Source organism: Hemitrygon akajei, chromosome 16 (genome assembly GCF_048418815.1).
Source record: "Hemitrygon akajei chromosome 16, sHemAka1.3, whole genome shotgun sequence".
NCBI classification, from domain to species: Eukaryota; Metazoa; Chordata; class Chondrichthyes; order Myliobatiformes; family Dasyatidae; genus Hemitrygon; species Hemitrygon akajei.
The window spans coordinates 1,458,642-1,476,870 of NC_133139.1; the positions used below are offsets into that span (position 1 = coordinate 1,458,642).

Below are 18,229 nucleotides of genomic sequence, written 5' to 3' on the forward strand. Positions count from 1 at the left end.
ATCTCTATTCTAAAAGGACATCAATCCATCCTGACAGTGCATCCTCTGGTCCTAAACTCCTCCTCTATAGGAAACATCCTTTCCACATTCACTCTCTCTAGGCCTTTCAATATTCAGCAGGTTTCAATTAGATCCCACCTCATTCTTCTAAACTCCAGTGAGTACAGGCCCAGAGCCATCAAATGTTCCTCATATGTTAACCCTTTCATTCCCAGAAGTCATGGGAAGCTGTAAAACCATAAGAACATAAGGTGTAGGAACAGAATTAGGTTATTGGCCCATCAAGTCTGCTATACCCTTATGTTATATCCCTTCATGCCCTGACCAATCAAGAATCTATCAACCTCTGTTTTTGAATATAGATAAAGACTTGGCCTCCAGAGCTTCCACAGATTCATCACTCTCTGGTTAAAGAAATTCCTCCTCATCTCCGTTCTAAAAGGATGCCCCTCTATCCTGAGGCTGCATCCATTAGACTCTTCCATCAAAGGAAACATCCTCTCCACATCCACTCTCTCAAGGCTTTCATCATTCGATAGGTTTCAATAAGTTCAGCCCTCATTCTTCTGAATTCCAGTGAAAACATGCCTAGAGCTATCAAACACACTTCATATGACAAGCCATTCAATCCTGGAATCATTTTCATTAACCACGTTTGAATGCTCCCCAGTTTCAGCACATCCTTTCTAAGATAAGGGCCTACTACAGCTCACAATACTTCAAAATACTGCAGAATATTAGTAGCTTGGGTTGGCTATTTGGAAGTCTGGTTCATTGCCAAGCTTGGCACAATGTTTACAAACACTTTGCCAAATTCAGCAATCAACCAAAATTCTAACTCACAATACTCCAAGTGAGGCCTCACCAGTGCTTTATAGTCTTAACATTACATGCTTGCTTTTATATTCTCGTCCTCTTGAAATGAATGCTAACATTGCATCGGCATTCCTCACCACAGACTCAACCTGCAAATTAACCTTTAGGGAATTCTGCACAAGGGCTGCCAAGTCCCTTTGCACCTCAGTTTTGTGTACTTCCTCTGCATTTAGGAAGTAGTCAACCCTTTAATTTCTTCTACCAAAGAAATCACTTCCAAATTATTGAATATAACAGAAAATGAATCAGTCCCATCACAGACCCCTATGGAACACAAATAGTCACCAGCAGAAACCAGAAAAGGCTCCGTTTATTCCCACTCTTTGACTCCTGCTTATCAGCCACTGCTTTATCCATGCTAAAATTTTTCCTGTAATACCATGGGCTCGTAGCTTGTTAAGTAACCTCATGTGTGACACCTTGTCAAAGGCCGTCTGCAAATCCAACTACAAAACATCAAGCGATTCTCCTTTGTCTATCCTGCTTGTTGTGTATTCAAAGAATTCCAACAGATTTTCCCTCGAGGAAACCATGCTGAGTATGGCCTACATTATCTCTGGTTCCCATCCCAATGCAACTTTAATTTAAATCCCACTATGTAGCATTTACAAACATTCCCGCTTGGATATTAGTTCCTCTCCAGGTCATGTGCAAACCGTCCCTTACTGTACAGGTCCACCTTCCCTGGAAGAGAGCCCAATGATCCTCCTAAGAGCCCTTATGCCCTCATCCTACAGCAACTCCTTAGCCATGTATTAAAGTGTATAATTCTCTTAGTTCCGGCCTCACTAGCATATATCATGGGTAGCAATCCTGAGATCACAACCCTAGAAGTCCTGCCCTTTAACTTAGCACCTAACTCCATGAACTCCCTATGCAGAACCTCATCACTCGTCCTATCCATGTCACTGGTATCTACATGGACCACGACTTCTGACTGATCACCCTCCCACTTAAGAATACGGAAGATTTGATCCAAGATATCCCGGGAATCAACAAACCCCTGGGAAGCAACAAACCACCCCGGCATCTCATTCTTGCCCACTGAATCTCCTATCTGTCCCCCATAGTAACAAATCTCCTATCACCACAGTGTGCCTTTTCTCTCCTCTTCCCTTCTATAATTTTTTTTATTGAATTTTCAAATAGGTTACAGAAGGAAAAAAAATTATGAAAAAAAATTATCAATCCTTCCCCCCTCCCCCCAACATATCCCTATAAAAAGAGAAAAAAAAAAGAGAGAAGAAAAAAGAAAGAAAGAATGCCTGGATATCAGAAGATCCCCACATGCTCCATGGAGTTCATAATAGCTTTAGTATATATATTTATTTCTTTCCCCAGATAACCAATAATTTTATCTTCAGAGCACCTATATATTTAATCCTATCTTTTGTAAATAAGGGCGCCAAATTTTCAGAAATATTTCATATTTATCTCTTAAATTATAAGTAATTTTTTCAAGTGGAATGCAGCTAAAAATTTCATTCTTCCAATGATCGATACTTAAATATGAATCTGATTTCCAAGTAACTGCAATAGCCTTTTTGGCTACTGCCAATGCAATTTTTATGAATTCTTTCTGATATTTATTCAGTTTGGATTTTGGTTTTATCCCTTCAATATCGCCTAGTAAAAATAATGTTGGATTATGTGGAAGTTGTGTTCCAATAAAATTCTTAAATTTGTCCAAAAAGGTTGAATTTTAAAACAAGACCAAGTAGAGTGTAAAAAAGTACCAATTTCTTGATTACATTGGAAACATTGATCAGATAAATTTGGGTTTAATTTATTTATTTTTTGTGGTGTAATATATAATTGATGTAAAAAATTATATTGCACTAATCTTAACCAGACATTTGTTGTATTTGTCATACTGTCAAGACATAGTCTTGACCAACTTGTTTCTTCAATTTTAATATTCAAATCAGTTTCCCATTTTTGTCTTGACTTATGAATTCCTTGTTTAATTGCCTGTTTTTGAATCAAACTATACATACAAGAAATAAGTTTTTTAATTTTTCCTTTTTGAATTAAAGTTTCTATTTCATTAGGTTTCGGCAATAACATTGTTTGACCCAATTTATCTCTTAAATAAGCCCTTAATTGGAAATAACAAAAAAGAGTGTTGTTTGATATTTTGTATTTATTCTTTAATTGATCAAATGACATTAATATACCTCCTTCAAAACAATCACCTATATATCTAATCCCTTTTTGAAACCAATTGTATAAAAGTTGGTTATCCATTGTAAAAGGAATAAGTTTATTTTGAATTATAGGTCTCTTTGCTAATAAAGATTTCTTTATCTCATCATCAACATTTATCTTATCCCATAAATCAATCGAATGTTTTAATATAGGAGATCCTTTCTTTTCCCGTATCCATTTAGATTCCCATTTATATATAAAATCTTCTGGTATATTTTCTCCTATTTTATCTAATTCTATTCTAATCCATGCCGGTTTATCTTCATCAAAAAAAGATGCAATAAATCTAAGTTGATTTGCTTTACAATAATTCTTAAAGTTTGGAAGTTGTAACCCTCCTAGGTCAAATTTCCATGTCAATTTTTCCAACGATATTCTTGACATCTTACCTTTCCAAAGGAACTTCCTCACACATTTATTTATCTCTTGAAAAAACTTCTGCGGTAATTGTATTGGTAGTGTTTGGAATAAATATTGTAATCTAGGGAATATATTCATTTTTACAGCATTTACTCTGCCTACTAATGTTATTGGTAACGTCATCCATTTATCAACATCTTCTTGAATTTTTTTCAATAATGGTAAAAAATTTAATTTATATAAATTCTTTATATCATTATCAACTCTTATACCTAAATATTTTATACCATTTATCAGCCATCTAAATTGAGTTATTAGTTGACATTGACTATAATCTCCTTTAGTAAGGGGAAGAATTTCACTTTTATCCCAATTTATTTTGTAGCCTGATATTTTCCCATATTCTTCCAATCTAGAAGATAATTTACACAGCGAATACAATGGGTTTGTTAAATAAAGCAAAACATCGTCAGCAAATAAATTAATCTTATATTCTTCCTGGTTAACTCTGAAACCCATAATATCTGGGTCCATTCTAATTAATTCAACTAATGGTTCTATCGCCAACACAAATAAAGCAGGTGATAATGGACAACCTTGTCTAGTTGACCTTGTTAACTGAAATGATGTTGAAATTTGACCATTTGTCACTACTTTAGCTTTGGGATTAGTGTTTAAGGTTTTAATCCATTTTATAAAAGATACTCCTTATCCATATTTTTCCAATACCTTAAATAAAAAATCCCATTCCAATCTATCAAATGCTTTATCTGCATCTAAGGCAACTGCTACACTCATTTCCTCCCTCTTTTGTGCCAAATGAATTATGCTAAGTAACCGAGTTACATTATCTGCTGATTGTCTATCTGAACGGTGTAGAGTTAGGTAAGGGAGAAATACAAAGACATCTAGGAGTCCTTGTTCATCAGTCACTGAAGGTGAATGAGCAAGTGCAGCAGGCAGTGAAGAAGGCTAATGGAATGTTGGCCTTTATTACAAAGGGAATTGAGTACAAGAGCAAGGAAATCCTCTTGCATTTGTACAGAGCCCTGGTGAGACCACACCTGGAGTATTGTGTACAGTTTTGGTCTCCAGGGTTAAGGAAGGACATCCTGGCTGTAGAGGAAGTGCAGCGTAGATTCACGAGGTTAATTCCTGGGATGTCTGGACTGTCTTACGCAGAGAGGTTAGAGAGACTGGGCTTGTACACGCTGGAATTAAGGAGATTGAGAGGGGATCTGATTGCAACATATAAGATTATTAAGGGATTGGACAAGATAGAGGCAGGAAATATGTTCCAGATGCTGGGAGAGTCCAGTACCAGAGGGCATGGTTTGAGAATAGGGGGTAGGTCATTTAGGACAGATTTAAGGAAAAACGTCTTCTCCCAGAGAGTTGTGGGGGTCTGGAACGCACTGCCTAGGAAGTTAGTGGAGGCCAGTTCTCTGGATGCTTTCAAGAAGGAGCTAGATAGGTATCTTATGGATAGGGGAATCAAGGGATATGGGGACAAGGCAGGAACCGGGTATTGATAGTAGATGATCAGCCATGATCTCAAAATGGCGGTGCAGGCTCGAAGGGCCGAATGGTCTACTTCTGCACCTATTGTCTATTGTCTATTGATAAATCCTGTTTGATCCATATGTATTAATTTTGATAAGTATTTAGATAATCTATTAGATAAAATTTTTGCTATTATTTTATAGTCAGTATTCAACAAAGAAATAGGTCTATATGATGTTGGTTTTAAAAGATCTCTATCTTTTTTTGGCAATACTATTAAAATAGCTGTCGAAAAAGATTTTGGAAGTTTATGTGTTCTTTCCGCTTGGTATATTAACTCCATAAATATTAACTCCATATTAACTCATATATTAACTGCTTTATATTAACTCCCTTCTGTTCTTCCGAATTCAATTTTGGAAGAGATATTTGTGATAAAAACCTTTCTATCTCGACATTATCATTTTGTGATTCTGATTGATACAGTTCAGAATAAAAATTCTTAAATTCTTAAAAGATCCAAGATATCCCGGACCCTGCACCTGGGAAGCAACAAACCACCCCGGCATCTCATTCTTGCCCACTGAATCTCCTATCTGTCCCCCATAGTAACAAATCTCCTAGCACCACAGTGTGCCTTTTCTCTCCCCTTCCCTTCTGAGTCACAGAGGCAGACTCAGTGCCAGAGGTCATCCCCCACGACAGTATCAAAGTGATATACCTGTTGTTGCGTAGGATGGCCACAAGGGTACTCTGCTCTGGCCCCTTAACCCCAATCCCCTTCCTGACTATCACTCAAGCTTCTGTGCCCTGCACCTTGGGTGTAACTACCTCTCCATATGTCCTATCTATCACCCCTTTAACCTCCTGAATGATCTGGAGTCCATCCAGTTCCAACACCAACTCCTTAATGTGGATTGTTAGAAGCTGCAGCTGGATGCACTTCTTGAAGTTGTAGTCATTGGGGTGATCTTGCATGCTTGTGCTGGGGGTATATCATATGTGCAGCCAAAGAAGTGAAGGCAGGTACAATTACAGAGTTTAAATGGCATTTACAGTTACAACATGGGAAACAGAGCAGAGGTTCCCAATCTTTTTTATGCCATGGACCCCTATCGTTAACTGGGAAATCCGTGGATTCCCAAGTTGGGAAGCCCTGGCTAAGAACGATATAGGCCAAATGCAGGAAAATGGGATTAACATAGGCAATTTGATCACATGGATAAGTTGGACTGAAGAGTTTGTTCCCATGCTATGTGGCTCTGACACAAAGAGGTGGTTGGAGCTGGGAATTCTCTGCCTGGAGAAAGCAGGCACTCACACAACATTTAGATGATCTTAAATTATCAAGCCAAATAGGAGTAAATGGGTTTTGCTCAGCATGGTACAGTAGTTAGCATTGACAGGGTGGCCGAATGGCCTATTTCTGTAATGTCTGATGGTTAGCATTGACAGGGTGGCCGAATGGCCTGTTTCTGTGCTGTACAATGGTTAGCATAGACAGGGTGGCCGAATGGCCTGTTTCTGTGTTAAGACTGTAGAAGCTGCCCGACCGGTGAAATGGCTGCAATGGTCTGGTTTATTTCATAGTTGATTTGCAACTTCACACTCTCTGGGCCTTGTGATACTCCAGGCTGGGTAAGGTTGGGATTGGAAGCTCTGTGTAGGGGAGAGGTCAAGGCCTCAAAGACTGTTGAGGAAACAGAAGATGAAAGCTGCAGATGTAACAACGGGAAACCAAAGATACTCAGTGACAAATCTGCAGAGTGTCTCTGATCAGGAATAAATTCATGAAATAAACACTCAAATGGCCCCAAATGATGTGGAATTTATGCAGCTCAAACATTAATTAATCCAACTGAACACTAAATGATTAAATGTAAAGAATTCAGTATTGATTAAAATAGAAAACAATCAACTGCTGATGAAAACTTCACCAGAGGAACAATTAACCATATTATTATCAGATCATGGCAACTGTAATTAATACTTTGGTACTTTGAACACAATTAGAAGTTAAACAGAGAGAAGAGGCTTCCCATTCAATGAATTCACCTCATTGAACACACTTCTTTTCTGGAGCTTAATGAATACAAAGTGATCAAAGTTTATTTAAAGCCATCATAGCCTCACCCTTCCCTGTCTCTGATGTTTTCCAGCCCTACAATCTGTGCTCCACATTCAAATGACTGGTTCCAGGGTTCCAGGCTCCAGAATTCCTTTGTAATGCCCTCTCCCTTTCCCCTGCTTAATACCTCTGAATGAAGTTTTGGTTAAAGTGCCTTTCTGAGTTTCAGATTTGCTGGGCACCATGGTTGCAATGCACTTTGGGACATTGTAACACAGAAATGAACTCTGCTCTTGAAGGGCTCATCTCAAGCAACTTTAGCTTTACCAACCTCCAGTGTACAAAGTGAGGGACTCTGCTTTTGGGGAGAGATGGTGATTAACTGAGGAGAGACCATGGTAATGTTATTTGTTTCTGTCGGCTGAGTGTAATAAAGCCATCGAGCAATACAGCACGGAATCAGGCCCTTGAGCCAACGGGTTCATGTCATCCATGGTGCTGGTCTGGTCCCAAGTGAATGCCAGTTGGTCCACATTGCTCCAAACCCCTCCTATCCATGTATTTGCCCAAATATCTTCAGAAATAGAAATGGAAATGAATGATTCACACCATAATTTGTTAAGGTTAGCTTTATTTGACACATGTACATCGAAATATAGAGTGAAATGCACCACCTTGTGTCAACAATCAACACTGAAGGATGTGCAGCATTGTTCAGGGTCCCTACCACCCATTCCACAATCTCTTTGACCCACTACTGTCAGGAGGGAGGTACAGGAGCATCAGGACTAGGGCTATCAGACTGGGTAACAGGTTCTTCCCTCAGACTATGAGACTAATGAAAATCCTGTCACTACTGAGGTCTTGTTATCAAACAGGGAGCTACTTACTGTACTATTTACCTGTGCTGTGTACTACATGCATTTTAAATTATTTCTTGTTACCTTATGTATGGTAATATTTTGGTTTATATGCTGTGTGTGAGTGCATCTTGGTCCGGATGAACATTGTTTCTGTGTATAGTCAGATGACAATAAACTTGAACTTAGCTTGACTTGAACATAGTCAAACTATATGCTGAGGGTAACCCACAAGTATTGTGATGCCTCCAACACACCATGTCCTAACCTGTATGCTTTTGCAGCCTGGGAGGAAACTGGAGCATCTGGAGAAAACCTATGTGGTCATGGGGAGAAGGTACAATGGCCGGAATTGAACCCTGATCTTCCAGTCGGTGCTGTAAAGTAGTGCTACGCTATCGAACCACCTGTCTGAGCAGGACTAGAGGTTCAATCTCTCCTTTTCCACACCAGCACACTCCAACAGCACTTGCAAACCAGTGATTTCTACATTATGAATGACAAAGGCAGCAAGTGTAGGGGAACACCACCACCTTCAGATTCACCTTCATCATTATTGGATCTAAATCCCGGAATTCCCTCCTCCGCAGCTCTGCGGGGCAACTTCACTAGAAAGACTTGTATGGTTTAAACCGACACCTTCTCAAGGGAAGTTAGGAACAGGCGATAAATCTCACCTGCTGGCTAGGTCCACACCCTAGAAAGACACTTGCAAATTTCTACAGATGTACTGTGGAGAGCACTCTAACTGGTTACATCACTGCCTGGTATGGAGCCACTACACAGGATCGGGAAAAGCAGCAGGAAGTTGGAGGTGGCAGTGGGGATTCTTTCTGCTCTCTGCCTTCTGCTGCAGTAAGTTTGCCATTTGCGTTTGATCTCTCCTTTGGGTTAAGGAGAATCAGCCCTCGGACACCGACACAAGGAGGCCAAAGACACTTGCCATTAGACATTCCACTGAGTGCTTGACATTCAGGGACTTGGGCTAGATTATTATTTATATTTTTGTAACTGAATGTTTCTCTGCCATCGTAATTGTATGATCTATAAGAGCTTTGTGTTGTGTGTCACTGGTTGGTTCTGTGTTTTGCAACTTGGCCCAGAGAAGTGCTGTTTCATTTGGTGTATTCATGTGTAATTCAACTTGAACATAAACTTGATTCAGCCAGCAGCCACTGGAATTAGTGAACACCGCATATCTGCAGATGTTGGGAATCTGCAATAAAACAGAAAATGCAGGGAGATGGAGACCCTGCGGTTCAGGTAGTATCTGGGCAGAAAGAAATGGAGCTAATGTTTCTGGTTGATGGGCCAATGGTCCAACTCCTCTCCAACAGTATGTCTTCTGGGCTGATGCTGTGAGAGTGCTCCCTGTTGTAGATTGTTCAGCTGAAATGCTGACTCTCTCTTCATCTCCATAGATACTGCATGACCAGCTAAGGTATTCACTGTTTCCATTTCCTAGCCACTGAAATTAGACACACCTCTGATGTCATTTGGAGTTTCTGTGAAGACAGTATTTTAGCCATATAAATTATTTGAGCAGGGAACTCAGCTATGGACCGTGGGAATCACCAACACTTTTCTGGTTAACACATCGTGAAGGGACAGACCATTGACCTTGGCACTGCGGATAACTCCTACCCTTCTGTGAAGAGCTTTATGGATCCTTTCAGGTTCAATTGAAGGCTAGACAGAACCTTGATTTAACATCTCACCCAGAAGGCAGCACTTCCAGCAGTGAGAACTCTCACAACATCAGCCCAGATTGTTTGCTAAAGTCTCAGGAGCCTTTCGAGACTTTTTAGCTGGCTATGATCATAATGATCTCGGCATTTGCCAATGAAAAGAAGTGGGATGTACTGTAAGCTGGTATTGGAGTGTTCCAGGAACTCTGCAGGCCAGGCAGCATCTGCAGAAAAGAGTATACTCAATGTTTTGGGCCAAGATCCTTCAGCAGGACGTCAAAGATTATGGGGAGAAGGCAGAAGAATGGGGGTCAGATGGAAAATAGAACAGCCATGATGGAATGGCAGAGCAAACTCAATAGACTGAGAAGCCTAATTCTGCTCCTTTGACTTATGGTCTTATGGAATGGCCAGTGTTGGCGTGGTCATCCTTGGGCTCAACAGGCTTAAGTGAGAACAGGCGCAGACTAGAACTTCAGCTTGGGAAGTATAGCAAGGGAGAGGCATAACAAGTGTAAGTAGGATAGAAGTTCGGGCAGTGAAATGCTCCTTCTATCAGATGTGGGATCTCAGGGTATCTCACAGTCTTCCTGATGAATTAATCTGCAGGAAGTAAACCCAATTTCAGTTACTGACTGACAAGATCAACGAACTGCAGCTGGAGCTGCATGCACTCAGAACCATCCGGGAGACTGAAAATTGTATAGATGTGACTTTTACTGAGGTGGCCGCACCCAGTTAGCAGATGGTGACCACCAGGAGAGGTAAGGGGAGTAAGCACTTTGTGCAGGGTTACCCTGTGGATATTTCCCTCAGCCACAAGTACACTCTTTGCATACAGTGGGGCAACATGGCCTATTAGGATAAGGCAGCTGGGGCAACATGGCCTGTCTGGGAAAGGCAGCTGGACAGCGTGACCTGTCAGGGTAAGGCAACAGCAGCCAGGCCCATGGCACTGTGGCCAGCTCTGAGGCTCAACATGGTGTTATGAATGTGCCGCAACTCTGAGGGGCTGAAGGGTACAAAGTCGCCCCCTCTTTTTTGAGAATCGCAAGATCTCTATTAATTTGGGTCTGGGACCCAGGAAATGAGAGAGAGTCATGCAGAATCCACAAGGTTTGGAATGTGTCCTGGCCTCAGCAAAAACAAAACCATTGATAACGGCTATTGTCTCTTGGAGACGGAATTGTGTATTGAGTACTGTACTATTCATTGAAGCCCCTCAGGGGACGACCAGAGTGGGCTGGTTGAGGGATTGCATCATCCCAACCTGATTGACATCTGAGACCCCGTGAGTAAGGATAAAAGAGGGTCTGGGGAACAACCCCTTTAGACGCACCAGGAGAAACGCTAGAAATCCCGTGACAGCGTTTAATAGCGACAGCCGGTGGGGGCTCGTGTGCGTCCTTCCCTTGCCTGGGATTGGCGGGCTCACCACGGAAGAACGGCTTTAGCTAAAGGAGAGGCCACAAGTGAACGGCCACACCAATGAGACTCTGACGGATCAAAATCATAAAAGGAAAAGTCGCAAGTTTTTCTCCCAAAAATCTCTCTCTCTCTCCCACCATTGCAAACCCAGCGGTCCCCAAAGGCTGCAGCCTGCATGAACTGAGTGAACTTTATATTTCCATCAGACAATACATTATCCCCTAGACAATGATAGAGCTTATTTCTTATTGATTATTATTATACCCGCACTTTTAGATTTAGTATTGATGACGTATATTATCTGTATATTTGCATTGATATTATTTTTGTGTATTTTTATTAATAAATACTGTTAAAAATTGTATCATCAGACTTCAACGGACCTCTCTATCTTTGCTGGTAAGTGACCCAGTTACGGGGTTCGTAACAATGGAAGAGTAAAGTCAGGCAAAGTAATATGATATGAGACTAGGATAGGAAGAGGTCCTGCGCAGTAAGTATACAAGTTAGAAAAAACCACAAGATAATCAGGACAGGATGATAGTACAGATGAAACAGTGGCTGAGGGACTGGTGCAGGGGACAGGGTTTCAGATTTCTGGATCATTGCGATCACTTCTGGGGAATGTATGATCTGTACAAAAAGGACAGGTTACATCTGACCCTGAGGGACACCAATATCCTTGTAGGGAGATTTGTTAGAGCTGTTGGGGAGAGTTTAAACTAACTTGTCAGGGGATTAGAACCGGACTGTTAGGCTGAGGATGGTAATTGTTAAACGTTGCACACAACTGGTTCATGATGCATTCTGTGAGGGTGAACAGGCAGATGAAAGGCCAAAAGTGTAGTCAGTGGGATGAGTTGAAGTATAATGTGGGGGAAAAATTGAAAAGGGTGATGAATGCAGGAACAAATGTTATATTTGAATGCACACAGTATATGGAATAATGTAGATGATCTTGTAGTGCAATTACACATTGACAGGTATGACATTGTGGGCTTCACTGAATCATGGGCGAAAGAAGATTATAGCTGGGAGCTTAATGTCCAAGGACACACATGGTTTTGAAAGGACAGGCAGGTAGGCAGAGGGGATGAAGTAGCTCTGTTGGCAAAAAATGAAATCAAATCCTTAGAAAGAGGTGACATAGGACTGGAAAATGTAAAGTACTTGTGAGAAAAGGTAAGAAACTGCAAGGGTAAAGAAAACCCTGATGGGAATTATAAATGACAAACAACAAAGGGCCCAGCACCAAATGGCACTCCCAGAAAGTGTAAATAAGTTTGAAAGAATATAGAGAAATTTTACCAGAATGTTGCCGGGTCTGGAGGACCCGAGTTATAAAGGAAAGATTGAATAGGTTAGGATTTTATTCCATGGAACATAGAAGATTGAGAGGAGATTTGATAGAGGATTACAAAATTATAAAGGGTATAGATAGTGTAAATACAAGCAGGCATTTTCCACTGAGATTGGGTGACACTACAACCAGAGGCCATGGGTTAAAGGTGAAAGGTGAAAAGTTTAAGAGAATATGAGGAGAAACTTCTTCATTCAGAGGGTCGTGAGAGTGTAGAATGAGCTGTCATCACGTTAAGATAGAAACATAGAAAACCTACAGCACAATACAGGCCATTCAGCCCTCAAAGTTGTGCTGCACATGTCCCTACCTTAGAAATTACTAGGCTTACCCATAGCCCTCTATTTTTCTAAGCTCCATGTACCTATCCAAAAGTCTCTTAAAAGACCCTATCGTATCCACCTCCACCACCATTGCCGACAGCCCAGTCCATGCACTCACCACTCTCTGACCCCTGACATCTCCTCTGTACCTACTCCCCAGCACCTTAAACCTGTGTCCTCTTGTAGCAACCATTTCAGCCCTGGGAAAAAGTCTTTGACTATCCACATGATCATTGCCTCTCATCATCTTATACACCTCTATCAGGTTACCTCTCATCCTCAGTTGCTCCAAGGAGAAAATGCCAAGTTCACTCAACTTATTCTCATAAGGCATGCTCCCCAATCCAGGCAATGTCCTTGTAAATCTCCTCTGCACCCTTTCTATGGCTTCCACATCCTTCCTGTAGTGAGGCGACAAGAACTGAGCACAAGTGGGGTCTGACCAGGTTCCTATATAGTTGCAACCTTACCTCTCAGCTCCTAAATTCAATTCCACAATTGATGAAGGCCAATACACTGTACACCTTCTTAACCACAGAGCCAATCTGCGCAGCTGCTTTGAGTGTCCTATGGACTTGGTCCCCAAGATCCCTCTGATCCTCCACACTGCCAAGAGTCTTACCATTAATACTATATTCCGCCACATTGTGCATGTAGATTCAATTTCAAAGTTTAAGAGAAGTTTGGGTAGGTACATGAATGGTAGGGGTATGGGCTGCTTTGGTCCTGATGCAGGTCGATGGAAGTAGGCAGTTTAAATGGTTCGTCACAGACTATATGGGCCAAAGCACCTGTTTCTATGCTGTACTTTTCTCTGACTGTATGCTTCTAAAGGAGCCATGATGGAACGGTGGATCAGACTCGAATCTCCAATTGGCCCAATTCTGCTCCTATGTCTTATGGTCTTCTGGTAACTTACTCCTTTTGGTGGGCCAGGTCCTTGGCTCTGAGCTGATATTTCAGCAGAGTGGGATATGCAGAGACAGGTGTGAAGGGCTTACAGGTTAAAAACAACACAGCAGCTAAAGCCATCCCTGGAGCAAGGTGATGTTGCGGCAGTGAGGGGAGATTCTGTATTCTGTGCCAGGAAGGTGGCATAGATACCAAGGGCTTTAGTCAGCATTTGTCAGTTACTACAGATCCAGTTACAGCAGGAGGAACAAAAGAATATTTTTTAATTTATGAAATGATTTGTTGGCATTTTATTTCAGCAAAGAGATCTGTGCAGTGTGATGATTTATAATTACTGAAGCTTGTGAAGTCATCTCAAGCACCACCATCTGCATTTCATTTTCAGACAATTAGTCACAACTTATTAGTTGGAAATGATTGTGTTACGAAGCCATCTGTTACCCAAATGACAGGCTGCTCTCGGCAGGCAAGCTCCGAGTTCCTTGCAACACCTAGAAATGTTGATGCTGAGGGCTGACCCAGGATTTCACTACCTGCAGAGTGTGGCAGCACACAGGAAGCAACAATTGGCCAGGGGAGAGAAACCAGAGCAATGAGCTGGCAACAACGTTGATATGGTCCATCATTCTCAGTCCATTGTCATGAACACACAGAGGTACAGGCTGGGAGAAAGGAGTTACTTGCACATGAAGACCCAAGATGAGCAGGAGGCCAGAGGACTGGGAAACTTTTAAAAAGCAACAGAAGATTACTAAAAAGGCAATATGGGGAGAAAAGATGAGGTACGAAGGTAAGCTAGCCAAGAATATAAAGGAGGATAGTAAAAGCTTCTTTAGGCATGTGAAGAGGAAAAAATTAGTTAAGACCAAAGTTGGGCCCTTGAGGGCAGAAACGGGTGAATTTATTATGGCGAACAAGGAAATGGCAGACGTGTTGAACAAGTACTATGGATCTGTCTTCACTAGGGAAGACACAATCTCCCAGATGTAATAGTGGCCAGAGGACCTAGGGTAATGGAGGAACTGAAGGAAATTCACATTAGGCAGAAAATGTTGTTGGGTAGACTGATGGGACTGAAGGCTGATAAGTCCCCAGGGCCTGATGGTCTGCATCCCAGGGTACTTAAGGAGGTGGCTCTAGAAATCATGGTCACATTGATAATCATTTTCTAATGTTCTATAGATTCAGGATCAGTTCCTGAGGATTGGAGGGTAGCTAATGTTATCCCACTTTTTAAGAAAGGAGGGAGAGAGAAAACAAGGAATTATAGACCAGTTAGCCTGACATCAGTGGTGGGGAAGATGCTGGAGTCAATTATGAAAGATGAAATAGCGGCACATTTGAATAGCAGTAACAGGATCGGTCCCAGTCAACATGGATTTACGAAGGGAAAATCATGCTTGACTAATCTTCTGGAATTTTTTGAGGATGTAACTATGAAAATGGATAAGAGAGGGCCAGTAGATGTAGTGTACCTAGACTCAGAACCCCTTTGATAAGGTGCCACATAGGAGATTAGTGGGCAAAATTAGAGCACATGGTATTGGGGTAGAGTACTGACATGGATAGAAAATTGGTTGGCAGACAGGAAACAAAGAGTAGGGATTAACGGGTCCTTTTCAGAATGGCAGGCAGTGACTATGGGGTACAGCAAGGCTTGGTGCTGGGACCGCAGCTATTCATAATATACATTAATGATTTAGATTTAGATAAAGGGATTAAAAGTAACATTAGCAAATTTGCAGATGACACAAAGCTGAGTGGCAGTGTGAAATGTGAGGAGGATGTTATGAGAATGCAGGGTGACTTGGACAGGTTGGGTGAGTGGGCAGATGCATGGTAGATGCAGTTTAATGTGGATAAATATGAGATCTAGGTGTCCTTGTTCATCAGTCACTGAAAGTAAGCATGCAGGTACAGCAGGCAGTGAAGAAAGCTAATGGCACGTTGGCCTTCATAACAAGGGGAGTTGAGTATAGGAGCAAAGAGGACCTTCTGCAGTTGTACCAGGCCCTGGTGAGACCACACCTGGAGTATTGTGTGCAGTTTAGGTCTCCAAATTTGAGGAAGGACATTCTTGCTGTTGAAGGAGTGCAGCGTAGGTTCATGAGGTTAATTCTGGGATGGCGGGACTGTCATATGTTGAAAGATTGGAGTGACTGGGCTTGTATACACTGGAATTTAGAAGGATAAGAGGGGATCTGATTGAAACGCATAAGATTATTAACGGATTGGACACGTTAGAGGCAGGAAACATGTTCCCGATGTTGGGGGAGTCCAGAACCAGAGGCCACAGTTTAAGAATAAGGGGTAGGCCATTTACAATGGAGTTGATGAAAAACTTTTTCACCCAGAGAGTTATGGATCTATGGAATGCTCTGCCTCAGAAGGCAGTGGAGGCCAATTCTCTGGATGCCTTCAAGAAAGAGTTAGATAGAGCTCTTAAAGATAGCGGAGTCAAGGCATATGGGGAGAAGGCAGGAACGGGGTACTGATTGGAGATGATCAGCCATGATCACAGTGAATAGCAGTGCTGGTTCAAGGGGCCGAATGAACTACTCCTGCACCTATTGTCTATTGACTCTCCGATCCGGGGAGGGCAGTGTGACTCTGTGATCCGGAGAGTGCAGTGTGACTCTGTGATCCGGAGAGTGCAGTGTGACTCTGTGATCCGGGGAGGGCAGTGTGATTTTCCGATCCGGGGAGGGCAGTGTGACTCTGTGATCCGGAGAGTGCAGTGTGACTCTGTGATCCGGGGAGGGCAGTGTGATTTTCCGATCCGGGGAGGGCAGTGTGACTCTGTGATCCGGAGAGTGCAGTGTGACTCTGTGATCCGGGGAGGGCAGTGTGACTCTGTGATCCGGAGAGTGCAGTGTGACTCTCCGATCCGGGGAGTGCAGTGTGACTCTGTGATCCGGGGAGGGCAGTGTGACTCTCCGATCCGGGGAGGGCAGTGTGACTCTGTGATCCGGGGAGGGCAGTGTGACTCTGTGATCCGGGGAGGGCAGTGTGACTCTCCGATCCGGGGAGGGCAGTGTGACTCTGTGATCCGGGGAGGGCAGTGTGACTCTCCGATCCGGGGAGGGCAGTGTGACTCTGTGATCCGGAGAGTGCAGTGTGACTCTGTGATCCGGAGAGGGCAGTGTGACTCTCTGATCCAGAGAGTGCAGTGTGACTCTGTGATCCGGGGAGGGCAGTGTGACTCTCCGATCCGGGCAGGGCAGCGTGACTCTCCGATCCGGGGAGTGCAGCGTGACTCTCCGATCCGGGGAGGGCAGCGTGACTCTCCGATCCGGGGAGGGCAGTGTGACTCTGTGATCCGGGGAGGGCAGTGTGACTCTCCGATCCGGGGAGGGCAGTGTGACTCTGTGATCCGGGGAGGGCAGTGTGACTCTCCGATCCGGGGAGGGCAGTGTGACTCTGTGATCCGGAGAGTGCAGTGTGACTCTCCGATCCGGGGAGGGCAGTGTGACTCTCCGATCCGGGGAGGGCAGTGTGACTCTCCGATCCGGGCAGGGCAGCGTGACTCTGTGATCCGGGGAGGGCAGTGTGACTCTCCGATCCGGGGAGGGCAGTGTGACCCTCCGATCCGGGGAGGGCAGTGTGACTCTCCGATCCGGGGAGGGCAGTGTGACTCTGTGATCCGGGGAGGGCAGTGTGACTCTGTGATCCGGAGAGGGCAGTGTGACTCTCTGATCCGGAGAGTGCAGTGTGACTCTGTGATCCGGGGAGGGCAGTGTGACTCGCCGATCCGGGCAGGGCAGCGTGACTCTCCGATCCGGGGAGTGCAGCGTGACTCTCCGATCCGGGGAGGGCAGTGTGACTCTCCGATCCGGGGAGGGCAGTGTGACTCTCCGATCCGGGGAGGGCAGTGTGACTCTGTGATCCGTGGAGGGCAGTGTGACTCTGTGATCCGTGGAGGGCAGTGTGACTCTCCGATCCGGGGAGGGCAGTGTGACTCTGTGATCCGGAGAGTGCAGTGTGACTCTGTGATCCGGGGAGGGCAGTGTGTCTCTCCGATCCGGGGAGGGCAGTGTGACTCTCCGATCCGGGGAGGGCAGTGTGACTCTCCGATCCGGGGAGGGCAGTGTGACTCTGTGATCCGGGGAGGGCAGTGTGACTCTGTGATCCGGAGAGTGCAGTGTGACTCTGTGATCCGGAGAGTGCAGTGTGACTCTCCGATCCGGGCAGGGCAGCGTGACTCTCCGATCCAGGGAGGGCAGTGTGACTCTGTGATCCGGGGAGGGCAATGTGACTCTGTGATCCGGAGAGTGCAGTGTGACTCTCCGATCCGGGCAGGGCAGCGTGACTCTCCGATCCGGGGAGGGCAGTGTGACTCTGTGATCCGGAGAGTGCAGTGTGACTCTGTGATCCGGGGAGGGCAGTGTGACTCTGTGATCCGGGGAGGGCAGTGTGACTCTCCGATCCGGGGAGGGCAGTGTGACTCTGTGATCCGGGGAGGGCAGTGTGACTCTGTGATCCAGAGAGTGCAGTGTTAATCTGTGATCCAGACAGTGCAGACAATAGACAATAGGTGCAGAAGTAGACCATTCGGCCCTTCGAGCCTGCACCGTCATTCAGAGATCATGGCTGATCATCTACTATCAATACCCGGTTCCTGCCTTGTCCCCATATCCCTTGAT

At 43.9% G+C, this 18,229-nt stretch overlaps 1 protein-coding gene across 5 annotated transcripts in view; it reads right to left on the minus strand.

Moving 5' to 3' along the window:
• The window catches only part of ncanb (neurocan b), a 416,144-nt gene that overhangs the window by 206,232 nt on the left and 191,683 nt on the right, over positions 1-18,229 (minus strand). The window lies entirely within an intron of this gene.